The sequence below is a fragment of the Xyrauchen texanus genome, chromosome 23 (assembly GCF_025860055.1).
Source record: "Xyrauchen texanus isolate HMW12.3.18 chromosome 23, RBS_HiC_50CHRs, whole genome shotgun sequence".
Taxonomy (NCBI): domain Eukaryota; kingdom Metazoa; phylum Chordata; class Actinopteri; order Cypriniformes; family Catostomidae; genus Xyrauchen; species Xyrauchen texanus.
The window spans coordinates 5,151,844-5,164,366 of NC_068298.1; positions in this window are offsets into that span (position 1 = coordinate 5,151,844).

Sequence of the window (12,523 nt, forward strand, 5' to 3'; positions counted from 1 at the left end):
CCACTGGAGTCGTATGAATTACATACGTTCATTAATGCTGAATTTCATTGTGCTTATATTGCTGTCTGATCTTAAGGGAATATTCCGTGTTCAATACAAGTTATGCGTTATAATTGACATTATTTGTGGAAAATGCAATAGCAACAATCTGGGTCACAGAGTGACACTTACAATGGAAGTGAATGGGGCCAATCTATAAATGTTTTAATACTCCTGTTTCTAAAGTAAAGCCAGCTGTAAACATTATAGACTTAATAAATGTATTTTATAAACTTAGTTGCTATGACACCATAACAACGTTCGCTCTAAAATAACATAGATAGACAGATGGATGGATGGACATACAGACACATAGATAGATTGATAGACAAGACAGACAGACAGACAGACAGATAGATAGATAGATAGACAGACAGACAGACGGACGGATGGATGGACACATAGACAGACGGACGGACGGATGGACACATAGACAGATAGACAGACAGACAGACAGAAAGACAGACAGACAGATGAACGGACGGAAGGACGGACGGACGCATGGACACACAGACAGACAGACAGACAGACGGATGGACAGACGGACGGACGGAAACATAGATAGACAGACAGATATACACAGATAGATAGATAGATAGATAGATAGATAGATAGATAGATAGATAGATAGATAGATAGATAGATAGATAGATAGATAGATAGATAGATAGATAGATAGATAGATAGATGGATGCATGGACACACGGACAGACAGAGAGACAGACAGATAGATGGATGGGTGGATGGATGGATGGACGGACTGATAGATATTTTTGTTCTTATTTATAAATGTGAATAATTATTTTTAGTAAGAACATTAAATATTTGTCTGGTTGAATTAAACCCTGTCTACGCAGGAATGTCCATTAAAAGATATTTGCTTAATTGACATGAACATGTCACATTGTAATTTTTTTTAATCATATTTTTTTATTGGTTTCATTTTTATGCTAAATGTTATTTCTTTATTTAACATAAGCTAGGGATATTTCTTGACAAAATCTCTGCACTGATTCTGCACAAATCAGTTTGTGTTTTGCAATGTTCAGCCAGTAGGTGTCACTGCAGGACTGCTTGAAATTACAAACGTCTTTATTACACGGACAAAAGACTTAGTTCGTTCGTTGAACTCCACTTGTCTTGTTGTGAGTGACACGCACGCACGCGCACACGCACGCACAGTTTTTCTATCATGGCAGGAACGTTTTATTGACTTCTTTTGGTTTAATACTGAGCTATTTCCCTACCCCTTACATTTCTGCATTTTTTCTTTTTCATCAACACATTATTTAGTATGATAATGAATCTGTTTGGCTGGTTTCCACAATGTAGGTGACGTTTGGTTCCCCCAATGATAGCAAAACCTGACCAAACCCAAACTCCCAGCACAATGTCACCTTAATCGCCACTGTCCTGTATTTGCAAACAGGAATTTGTTCTTGTTCTTGTCCTTTCATTTAATCCAAATGTAGTGTTTCCCCCCAGAGAGTTCCCTTTATTGGTGAGCTGTAATTGCACACCTCTCATGTAATATTACTGCTAAGACATGTTTAGTGGCATGACTCGGCTGGGCTGAACTCTGAACTGTGTTTCCTGCAGTCGCTTGTAGTAGGCGCTGTAATGGCTGCACGCTGTTGACAGCTCCTCTCTCTCAGGTTGCTGCTGCACTAGTTTTTAGAAGCAGTCATCCATCAGCAGCACATCAGCAGCCGCAGAACTACAAAGAGCTTGTGACTATCAAAATAGTAACTGGGTCTCAATCAAAACATTTACACAGGAAAGTGAAACACAAACATTTTGTGTTGGCAGGTCGGGGCAAATCTCTGGCACTCAGAATGAAACATGTCTGTGGTTCGGCTTCATACCACACTGGCAGAGACACAGCCAACAGAAGAGAGGGGAATGGGGTCACTTGGAGGGTTTCGAGGGTCAGGTTTAACACTGGCCCATAAATCAGTCCATTATGTGCTGAAAGATGCTGAACTGGTGGGCTCATTTTATGAGGGTCGAGACCCCCTTGGTTCTCTCTCTGTATCTGATGTGGCTCTTCAAGCACTACTTTAAGGGTGAATCTCATAAGAACATGGCCAGGTCACATTGCACAACAAAATCCAAAGAAAACAAATTTAAACCAATGTTAAGACCACTAAAACTTTTAAAGAAATAGTTCACCCAAAAAAGGAAAATTCTCTCATCATTTACTCACCCTCATGCCATCCCAGATATGTATGACTTTCTTCTACCAAACCCAATTGGTGATTTTTATAAGAATATCTCAGCTCTGTAGGTCCATACAATGCAAATGAATGGTGGCCAAAAAGCACATAAGGGCAGCATAAAAGTAATCCACATGACTCCAGTGGTTTAATCCATGTCTTCTGTAGAGATCAAATCGGTTTTGGGTGGTCACCATTCACTTGCATTGTATGGACCTACAGAGCTGAGATATTCTTATAAAAATCTTCAATTGGGTTTGGCAGAAGAAAGTCATACATATCTGGGATGGCATGCGGGAGAAAAAATTATGATAGAATTATAATTTGGGGTGAACTATTCATTTTTAAGCACCTTTAAAAAAAAAACTAACTAACTAATGTAACAATTTAAATAATATATATTTTCTTTTTGTGCATTACACTAGTGGGAATTACAAAAAGAGAATTGAGGGGAAATTTGCTTAATTGTCATTAAACAAAGAATCTTAATGGTCGGATCAATGACGTGATGCTCTTTCTTTTCTTTTTTTTTTTTTTCAGATAAATTAAATAATATATATATTTATATATAAAAAAAACATAAACAAATGTAATTCACCCAAAAGAAAAATGTCATGTTGTGTAACCGTCCAGAGACAGTAAAAAAAACAAATCAAAGTCTCATTAAAAGCTGAAATTCTAAAAAAAAAAAAAAAAAGAAATTAGTGCAGACTAATCTTTTATTAATTTTTCTTACAAAAATGAAGTAGTGAAACACTTGTATTTTAATATATTATCAATATTTTAAAAATATTTGTCCACCAAATCAAAGTCACGTAGTTTAACTAACATGTAGGAAGTCATTTTGTTGTTTATGTTGACAAAAATAAACATGAAAACTAGGGCTGTCAATCGATTAAAATATTTTTGCAAATTAATTACATGGTGTCCCGATTAATTAATCATGATTAATCACATTTAATCGCATATACAAATATTTGCTGAGAAAGCCCCATATATAATAATAATTATTTATATATATAATTATACATAGTTATCTTTAAATATTTAAAATTATATATATATATATATATATATATATATATATATATATATATATATATATATATATATATATATATATATATATATATATATATATATAATAAAAATATTCAGATAATTAAAATGTATGACATTCTTGAAGACAGAAAGCGGCTTTAGAATACAAAGTATTGTTTATTACCATATTATTGATCATAAGTCAATCATTGATCAACAGTTCACAGCAATCCATTACACAAGTGAATTTGTCAATCAGTTGGAGATTTATTATGAGGGCTTGTTTAAGGACCCGTCAATGTACACCTGCCTCAGACATGCTTGTGTAGCGTCTCGGGTGTGTTGCGTCAAAAACATACATTTTTAGGTCACTGTGTTAACGTTAAAGATATAGTTTAATATTCAATCTTTAAACACATCTTGAGATCCCTTAGTTTGCATTTGCGCTCCTTCATGTGTTTTGAATGCAAGAATGTAATGTATGTTTGAGTTGTTCTGCCTACTGAAGTGTTTTTCTTCACTGTATAAACTGTGTGTTGCTCATACAGCTGAAATTTCACTTCCTGCCCTCTAGAGTAAACAGGTGGTACTACAAGCTTGCATTTCTCAGGAATCTTCCTTACTATGGTGCGATTAATTGCGTTCATTTTTTGAACGCGTTATTTTTTGTCAAATTAATCGCACTGAATTATCGCGTTAAATCGACAGCCCTAATAAACACAGCCACTTTTAGACCCTCAGTGTGAAGTTTTAAAAATAAATATCGATATTTTGATATTTTTATGGAAAGGCGCATTTTGTTTAGGTCAGGTGGTGTAACCCTGAATGAACTTCTTTATATTCTTGACTCTAAAATGAATGATGAAAAAAATACTTTGAAAATGTGTTTGAAATCTTTAAGAAATACACACTTATGTCTTCAAGGTGCAAGGAAAGTACTTTAAAACCACATTCAACCACATGACATTTTAAAAGTCTTCAAATCATTTTTATTTATATGTTTTGTTGTTGTAGAAAATGCTATAAATGTTTATCAAAAATGAATGAAACCAAACAAATTTTGCATGTGGTGTGTGTGTGTGTGTGTGTGTGTGTGTGTGTGTGTGTGTGTGTGAGGCAAAGATTACAAACAGCCAAACACTCAGACAAATGCAATAGTAAAATGTATGTTTCTTCACAAGAAATGTAATCGTAAGTGGGTTTGTGAATGAGCGGGTGAGCGAGTGCATTGCAAGCATCCGTCTACGTCTACAGTTAACTGCATTCCCAGGCTTCTCGGGTCCGTCTTAAGTGGTTCTCTCGTTTTGGTTCTACGGTGAAGTTTCACGTGCTTGAGTGGTGTTTTTTACATCACGTCGAAATGAAGTATGGGGTTTGATTGCATTCCCATTTCATTCCCTGCATGCTCAAGTGTCTGCACAGTAAATTCATCATCTGTGCTACTTTTTGAAGTCTGGATGGAATACGTTTCGGAAACTCCGCATTCATCACAGAGTCCAAAGTCACTGATGTGTGCAGGCAGACAAAGAATCCCGTGTCTATTTTCCTTCCAGTCGAGTCTCTGAAGTTTCTCCTAGTTAGTTAAAGGGAGTCGCACATGCGAGAGAAAATGTTAATTACAAAACTGACATGAAAACAAGTGCATGACTTCACAGCGATGAAAGAAAAGAGCCCCAACGCACAATGGAAAAGTAGGGTAACATTAGCTCTGCTTGTACTGTGATTACATTAACTTTGCCCCTCAGCAAGTGATATCTGCGCTCCGCTCGAAGTCCGTTTATGTGGCGGGCCTGCATTTAATCACATTAATGAACTGTCCCAAACTCATTACCACAGAACGTGTACATGTGTGGCCGGCAAATTCCTGTAGTGTAGCTTGAATTAAGGTTGCCAACTGTCCCGTTTTAGCTATCAGGAGATCCCTATTGGGCCCCCCCGGAACAAAACGTTCCACTTTCCGTTTCATTCCGAACGTTCTGCTCCTGTGTCCACCTTTGTCCTGAACGTGGAAGTAGTCCAGAACTCTTAGCCCGTTTTAGTTTTCCCAACTCCAGTGTTTTCGCTCACAACATCAGTATATGTTTTTAGCAGATGATTTGAAGTTTAACGTATTAAATCGGTAAAAATGGCTAAATAAAAAGGCATGTGGCTCCACAGTTCCGATTCTTTACAGATTCGCGATGACTGAATTTTGACAACGCCTCACCCGTCACACATGAAGCGAAGGCCCGAGGATAGTTACGTTGATATCATTAACAACTGTACTTCGAGATGAAAACCAAAAACTGCACAAGTTGAGCCTAAACTAATTTTTAAGACTTAAGCCAAGACTTAAAATGGTTGTTGTTCTCTGTCTGGATTGCTCATTTCGGGTGTTTTTGATATGGCTTCTTATGGAGAAGTCTAATAGCACTAAGAATCTTCATGGAGACAATAAATCATAAATAAATCATAAAAAGACAAACGGTAATTGCATTAATCCTTGTGGCCAAACCAACAATCAAGAACCGTTTATTATTGCAGCAAAGTTTGTTTGGACTGAAGCATATGAAATAAGAAACAGGTCCTTTAATATTTACTGACTTACTCATTTCTGAAACAGTTTGGCTTCACTCTGCTTCAGCTTAGATTGAATAGCTCCAATAGTTTAGATCCATAGATTCATCCATAATTTAATTAGCTCTTCAGCTAATTGCCCAGAAGAGTTAGTCCAGAGAAGACCCGTCAGTCTAGACAAAACCATTAAATAACACTAATATTATTAAATAATAATACTAGCATGCCGAAAAGTTGGCAACCCTACATTTGAAACACCCTACTCAAAAAATCTGCAAAACAGTCCATCATATAATAAACCGACTGCCTGGGTGCTAATATTCAATAGGCCTGCCATTATATATTCATTTGTAGAAAACATTATTTTGAGTTTGCTTGAATTCACTTTTATGCATTTACAGACAGCTCTTGACCTTTCCGATGTGGCGGACAAGCCGACATAACACGGCCCACAGGAACAACTGATAATGACCCATCTACATATGTAGGAGTGGTAGTGGTGTAGTGGGCTAAAGTACATAACTGGTAATCAGAAGGTCACTTGTTCGATCCCCACAGCCACCACCATTGTGTCCTTGGGCAAGGCACTTAACTCCAGGTTGCTCCGGGGGGATTGTCCCTGTAATAAGGGCACTGTAAGTCGCTTTGGATAAAAGCGTCTGTCAAATGCATAAATGTAAATGTAAAATGTACTGTATATCTGGGTCAGTCCTGGGGTTCGGTCATATTTAAAAAAATTCAACTACATTTGATTAATTGTCTGAATAATCCACAACATTAGGCACCAATTAAACCTCTGACAAATCATATTTTCTCACCTCAGGCATCAAAGCCCTTTTATCATTTCCTATAGTTTTTCTGATTTGACAAATTTTTTACTCACCTCGTCTCATTGATCATTTGATCTTTAATGATCAAATATCGTGGCTGGCTTTGGCTCAGGTGGTAGAGCGGGCTGTCGGTTCGATTCCCGGCCCACATGACTCCACATGCCGCAGCTGTTTATGCTTCTAATATTCAGCTTGTGTGCTTTATTTCACGGTTAGTCCCAGTAGACTTTCGATGTAAGCCTGCAACTGTTAGATACACAACCAGTCAAAAGTTTGGACACACTAGGGCATTCTCCAATTTTCTCATGTTAGACATGGAAAAAATGGAAGTATGAGCATTGTGTATTAAGCAAAATATGTTACACACTGAGAACCCTAATAAGCGGCCGGCTGTGGATCAGGTGGTAGAGCGGGTCGGCCACTAATCGCAGGGTTGGTTCGATTCATGGCCAGCACGACTTCACATGCCGAACTGTCCTTGGGTAAGACACTGATCCCCAAGTTGCTCCCAATGGCAGGCTAGCGCCTTGCATGGCAGCTGTGCCATCATTGGTGTGTGAATGTGTGTGTGAATGAGTGAATGTGTCACAGTGTAAAGCACTTTGAAAACCGCTAAGGTTAAAACGGTGCTATATAAGTGCAGACCATTTACCATTTACCACACTCATCACAACTCTCAAACCACTAGACGAATTTCACCTGCATATTTTTACATAATGTTTCATGAAAGTAAATATATAGAATTTGTAATATATAATACATTGACTATTCCTTATTTAAAGTACTGAATAACTCAACCCCGTCACAGGTTTACAGTGAAGAAATGTGATAGGGTTGAGTGTGATGGAGTTGTGGATTTTTGCTCAAAATGGCCACTGTTCCTCGTGTGGTGTAGGACAGAAGACCACATAGCATGCATGATATTAAAAAAATGATATACATATTTGTGGATTAAAATATCATTTCATGTGACAGGGCTGAGTTGTTTAGCTTGACCATGCCCATCTGACTATAACACACTTCAAAATATGAATAAATGATGAACCTGTTTCTGCACCATGCTGTTGATGACAGGTGAATGACGTCACTTCTGGTTAATAATGTCACATGTGGGCGGAACTAAAATGTTTATGGGCTGAAAATAGTTGGTGTGACGGGGTTGAGTTCAGACTGAGGGACAAACTGCCCCAGACACCACTTAGGTTCTGGGTTACTGACCAGAAGGTCGGGGGTTCAAGCCCCAGCACTGCCAAGATGCCACTGTTGGGCCCTTGAGCAATTCCATTGACCCTATCTGCTCCAGGGGTGCTGTATCATGGCTGACCCTGTGCTCTGACCCCAGCTTTCAACATTTCATTTTAGTAAACCACCACTTCATAAGGTGTGGGGAACTGAAATATTACAGAATCCCAAAAATTACCCATAAGCTTGCAAAACTCGCAGCCAGGATGCTCGGGTGTTGTGTGTGGTTGCCAGGATGTAGCAATGTGGTTTCTTGAGTATTTACTTTGTTGATATTAAGTTGCTAGGGTGATCTGGGTGGTTGCTAAGAGGTTGCTTGGGTGTTTGCTTACTGGTCCAAGTCAAAAGAGGTTTAATACTTTGGGTTAGGGGTTTATTTAAACCACTTACCGTATGTGTGAGCAATAGTAATAGCCGTAGCAAACACCAGCAATAACATTCACAAACCATTTCCACCGACACTATCCCATGCAGGCTATAATCTAGGATATACAGTACTCCATGATCTTTGATAAGTTTCCTGTAAATGGGAACTATTGACTTTTGGCTGGGTTAATTACAAGACATGAGATGTGTTAATGGGCCCGGAAAATATTTTTCATTTTCCCAGGGGCTCCAGCACATGCCAGGCTGACATATCTCACAGTGACCACGATTCACTAACGAAACCACCCAAACATTGTTGAAAAGCTGTTTCTTTTCCCAATGCTCCAAACACTGAAGTGAAGGCAGACCGGGGAGCTATGAGGAATGGTTTCTCTGCTCCCGGGTCTCTGTTCATATTCACCCTGAACAGCAAATTAAACAATATGCAGGGTGGGGAGAAATTACAGACACCTCATCCAGATGTGTGAAAATAAATCTGCTCCAGGGTGGAGTGTGTCTTAAACAATCGTGGAAATTTCAAATGGTTGTGCCACTAAGAAGGTAAAACATGCAATAATAAAAGCAGTAAATTACCACTGTGCGAGTCAGAGGTTTCGTGTCCGCTGTGAATTACGTGAATTCTCTCATTGGCCTGTGACCATACATGGGCAAATAGCATCAGTGACAGGTGTTTTAAATAAGCAGTCAAGAGGAAAAAAGACGAAAAGCAACCTGCTTGGAGGATAATTATTTATAACGTCTGTCAGTCAACTTTTTATTTATTTTTGTTTTACTAACAGCTGTTTATGCTTCTAATATTCAGCTTGTGTGCTTTATTTCATGGTTAGTCCCAGTAGACTTTCGATGTAAGCCGGCAACTGTTAGATACACAACCAGTCAAAAGTTTGGACACACCAGGGCATTCTCCATTTTTCTCATGTTTGACACAAATGGAAGTATGAACATTGTGTATTAAAAAATGTTACACACTGAGAACCCTAATAAGCAGATTAGGGCTGTGGATCAGGTCGTAGAGCGGGTCGGCCACTAATTGCTGGGTTGGTGGTTCAATACCTGACCCACACGAAGTGTCCTTGGGTAAGACACTGAACCCCAAGTGGCAGGCTAGCACTTATATAGTGCCTTTTTTAAACTTAGTGGTTACCAAAGCGCTTTACACTGTGTTCCATTCACTCATTCACTCACACTCATACACCAATGACAGCAGAGCTGCTATGCAAGGCACTAGCCTGCCATTGGGAGCAACTTGGGGTTCAGTGTCTTGCCCAAGGACACTTGGCATGTGGAGTCATGTGGGCCAGGAATCGAACCGCCAACCCTGCGATTAGTAGCCGACCCGCTCTAGCCACAGATGCCCCAAAAGCATCAATGGAAGCATAGCAAAGGAGTTCACATGGTTTATATATATATATAAAAAAAGAATGTCACTTAAATATCTTTGACCAAGAAATAGAGCAGATTCTTAAATATTTCTCCATCATTTTACATCAAAACACTTTGCTTTATTTTTCTATCCTAAAGCTTTATTTAAGTTTATTGCCAGGTTTAAAATGTGTCATTTGTAACTCAACTGTACATTCAGTCAGGTGCGTCCAGACTTTTAAATGGAAACGTATAATTGGATATAATAATGGAGCTATCATCGTGTAGCTCAAAGTTGTATGCCCTATTTAACAACGTTCACATTTTTTCCAAAACCTGTTCACACACCAATTGTGACTTTGGTCTAAATGTACTGTTTCTTTTGTTAATGGAAAGGCCAATTGGAAAATGTGGCCTAACTATAATCTCCCGTGTGCAAGGAGTGAGGCCATTGGGTGTCAGAACAAAAGAGAAATCTGCTCATTTATGGTGGTTTCAACACCCCTGATCTCGTTTCCATAAATACCACTGGTATCACTAATATATGCAGCTCCGTTGAGTGACGAGGAAGTATTCGTCATGCGACCGAGTAGGCGATACATGGGAGAAGCAGTGGTGGGGCAGATGGAAAAAACTTTATACTGGAGGCTTACAAAGACTTCACTTTATATTGTCTGTGAGTGCTGTGACTCGTCAGCATGACTTACCTGTGCTCAGGCGCGCGCCCACACCGCTGATGTCATGGGGTGACCTTAGAATGACAGTGAGTGCATGGTGTGGATATGATGAAGATTAAGACAACTGAGGAAATATCTACTGGAATCAACAGCATTCCTGAAAGAATACACAAATGTTGAACTTTACAAGGGCATGCCTCTCTAAAGACCTTAACTGCGTCTGAATCTACCGCTTTGCATTATTGTGTGCATGTAAAATTTTTAAAGACAAATCAGGGCGTTGTCTATAACCTTAAATTGATTGTTAGTGGTTCAAGCACCGAAGGTTTCTTTTTCTGCCCTAAAAGTGTCTGTGCAACAAAAACAGTAAGTCCTAGAGACACAAAATTTGGCAGGATGGTCCCAAATCCCCCCCACTGATCAGGTGAATACACACACCCATCTGACCCTAGGTGGCGCTATAATACGCACTTTAAAATTTTCACTAATATCTCAGTAATCGTATTAGCTACAATAAAAAAAAATTTTCCTCTGATTACCCAAGTCAAGCGGAAAAACTCGGATTTCGTATTTGTTTATAATTTTTTTTCACCATTGAGTTTTTCGAAAAACTTACTTTTTCCAAACTTTTCCTAGCTGAAACGTTGCATTTGCCATCTAGAGACCCTCATACATTTTTTTTTATCAAAACAACGTTGATTCGTCAATATTTCAGAAGATACAGGTTAAGTGAATTGGGCCAGAGCCAAAATATCATTAGTTTATATATTTTAAGTGATTTGACAAATCAAAATTATTTTGTTAGCTTTTCATTATGAGGGTCTCTAAATGATACATGCAAAATTTCAAGCGCATTCGAAGAAATAGGCTTTCAGAAAACTCAAAAAGAGGACAGAAGATCTTCAAAGTAACTAGAGTACTTAGTAATGAAATTGCTTTGACCCTGAAAGATCTGTTTCAACAAATTTGGCAATTATGGTAATTTTCGTCACTTTTCCAAACTGCTTGGAGCCCAAATGCAGCTACATTTATATTTCAGAAGTACAGTGGTTCATATAGTCCTGAAGTGCATTAAAGGTATTTTTTTTCACTCATTTTAACTCGTAAAGATATGAATTGTAATTTTGCATTATATGTAGGAAATCATGAGCACTCACATTAAAATAAAGACTCCAGTCATATCAGTAACCTTTTAACAGCTGTTTTATTCTACATGGAGAGGGTCTGCACATGGGGGCTGTTAGAGTTAGAATCACATGACCAACTACTCGCTTAATCTCAGTAACCTTCCTGTTATTTGACACTTTCACTCATTGATCAAAGTAATCATGGCTGACTGAGAATAGTGAATTTCAACAATGGCATCCATTACTAAAAGTGATTGATTTTGAATGATGCTGCATCCAAGCCACTAGGTGTGTGTCCAAGATGACACAAACAGAAACGTTACTTAGGGCACCTTGAAGGTAAACAGATTTGGCACGCTGTCCATAACGGATGGGCTTGAGCTCTGAAATCACTCTCCCTCCCCAGCTATCTGTATAATGCAAGAAACAGAAAGACAATTTAAAAATAATAATGGGTATAGGCGTTATGAAAAATAAAATAAAACAAAAGGAGGTGAAGGGATGACTGAATAATCATCACATGTGCGAGGACAACAGCCACTTACCTTGGGATATGATTGGCAGGCCTAGATGAACAATGTCTTGCAAAACTTACATTTGAAACTTTATGCTATTCATCACAAAGCGGAAATACTTCCAGGCATTTAACAAGAAAGCAATGCAAGTTCTAAACCAGAGATTGGATAGCTCACGCTGCCCCGTTTGCTTTACAGACACAAGTGATACCTCAAATCATGCGGCTTGTTAAGAAGAAGTGTGGTAAAGCTTTTCTAAGCAATATAACATTTGATTTGTGTGTGGCATTGAAAGAGGGACTTGAGCAATAACTAGAGACCAGAATATCACATATACATGGGGGTGGGCTCTTTTGACTTGGTCCAGTATGCAATAACCACAACTATATGGGAATATTCTTAAACCACTCAGAACACTCTAGCAACCCCCTTGCAATGCCATAGCAACATACTGTAAATCTCTCAGATTACCTTAACAACCAAATAGCAACCTTGGAAACCACCCAGGATCATGGCAGAGTTTCGCAAGGT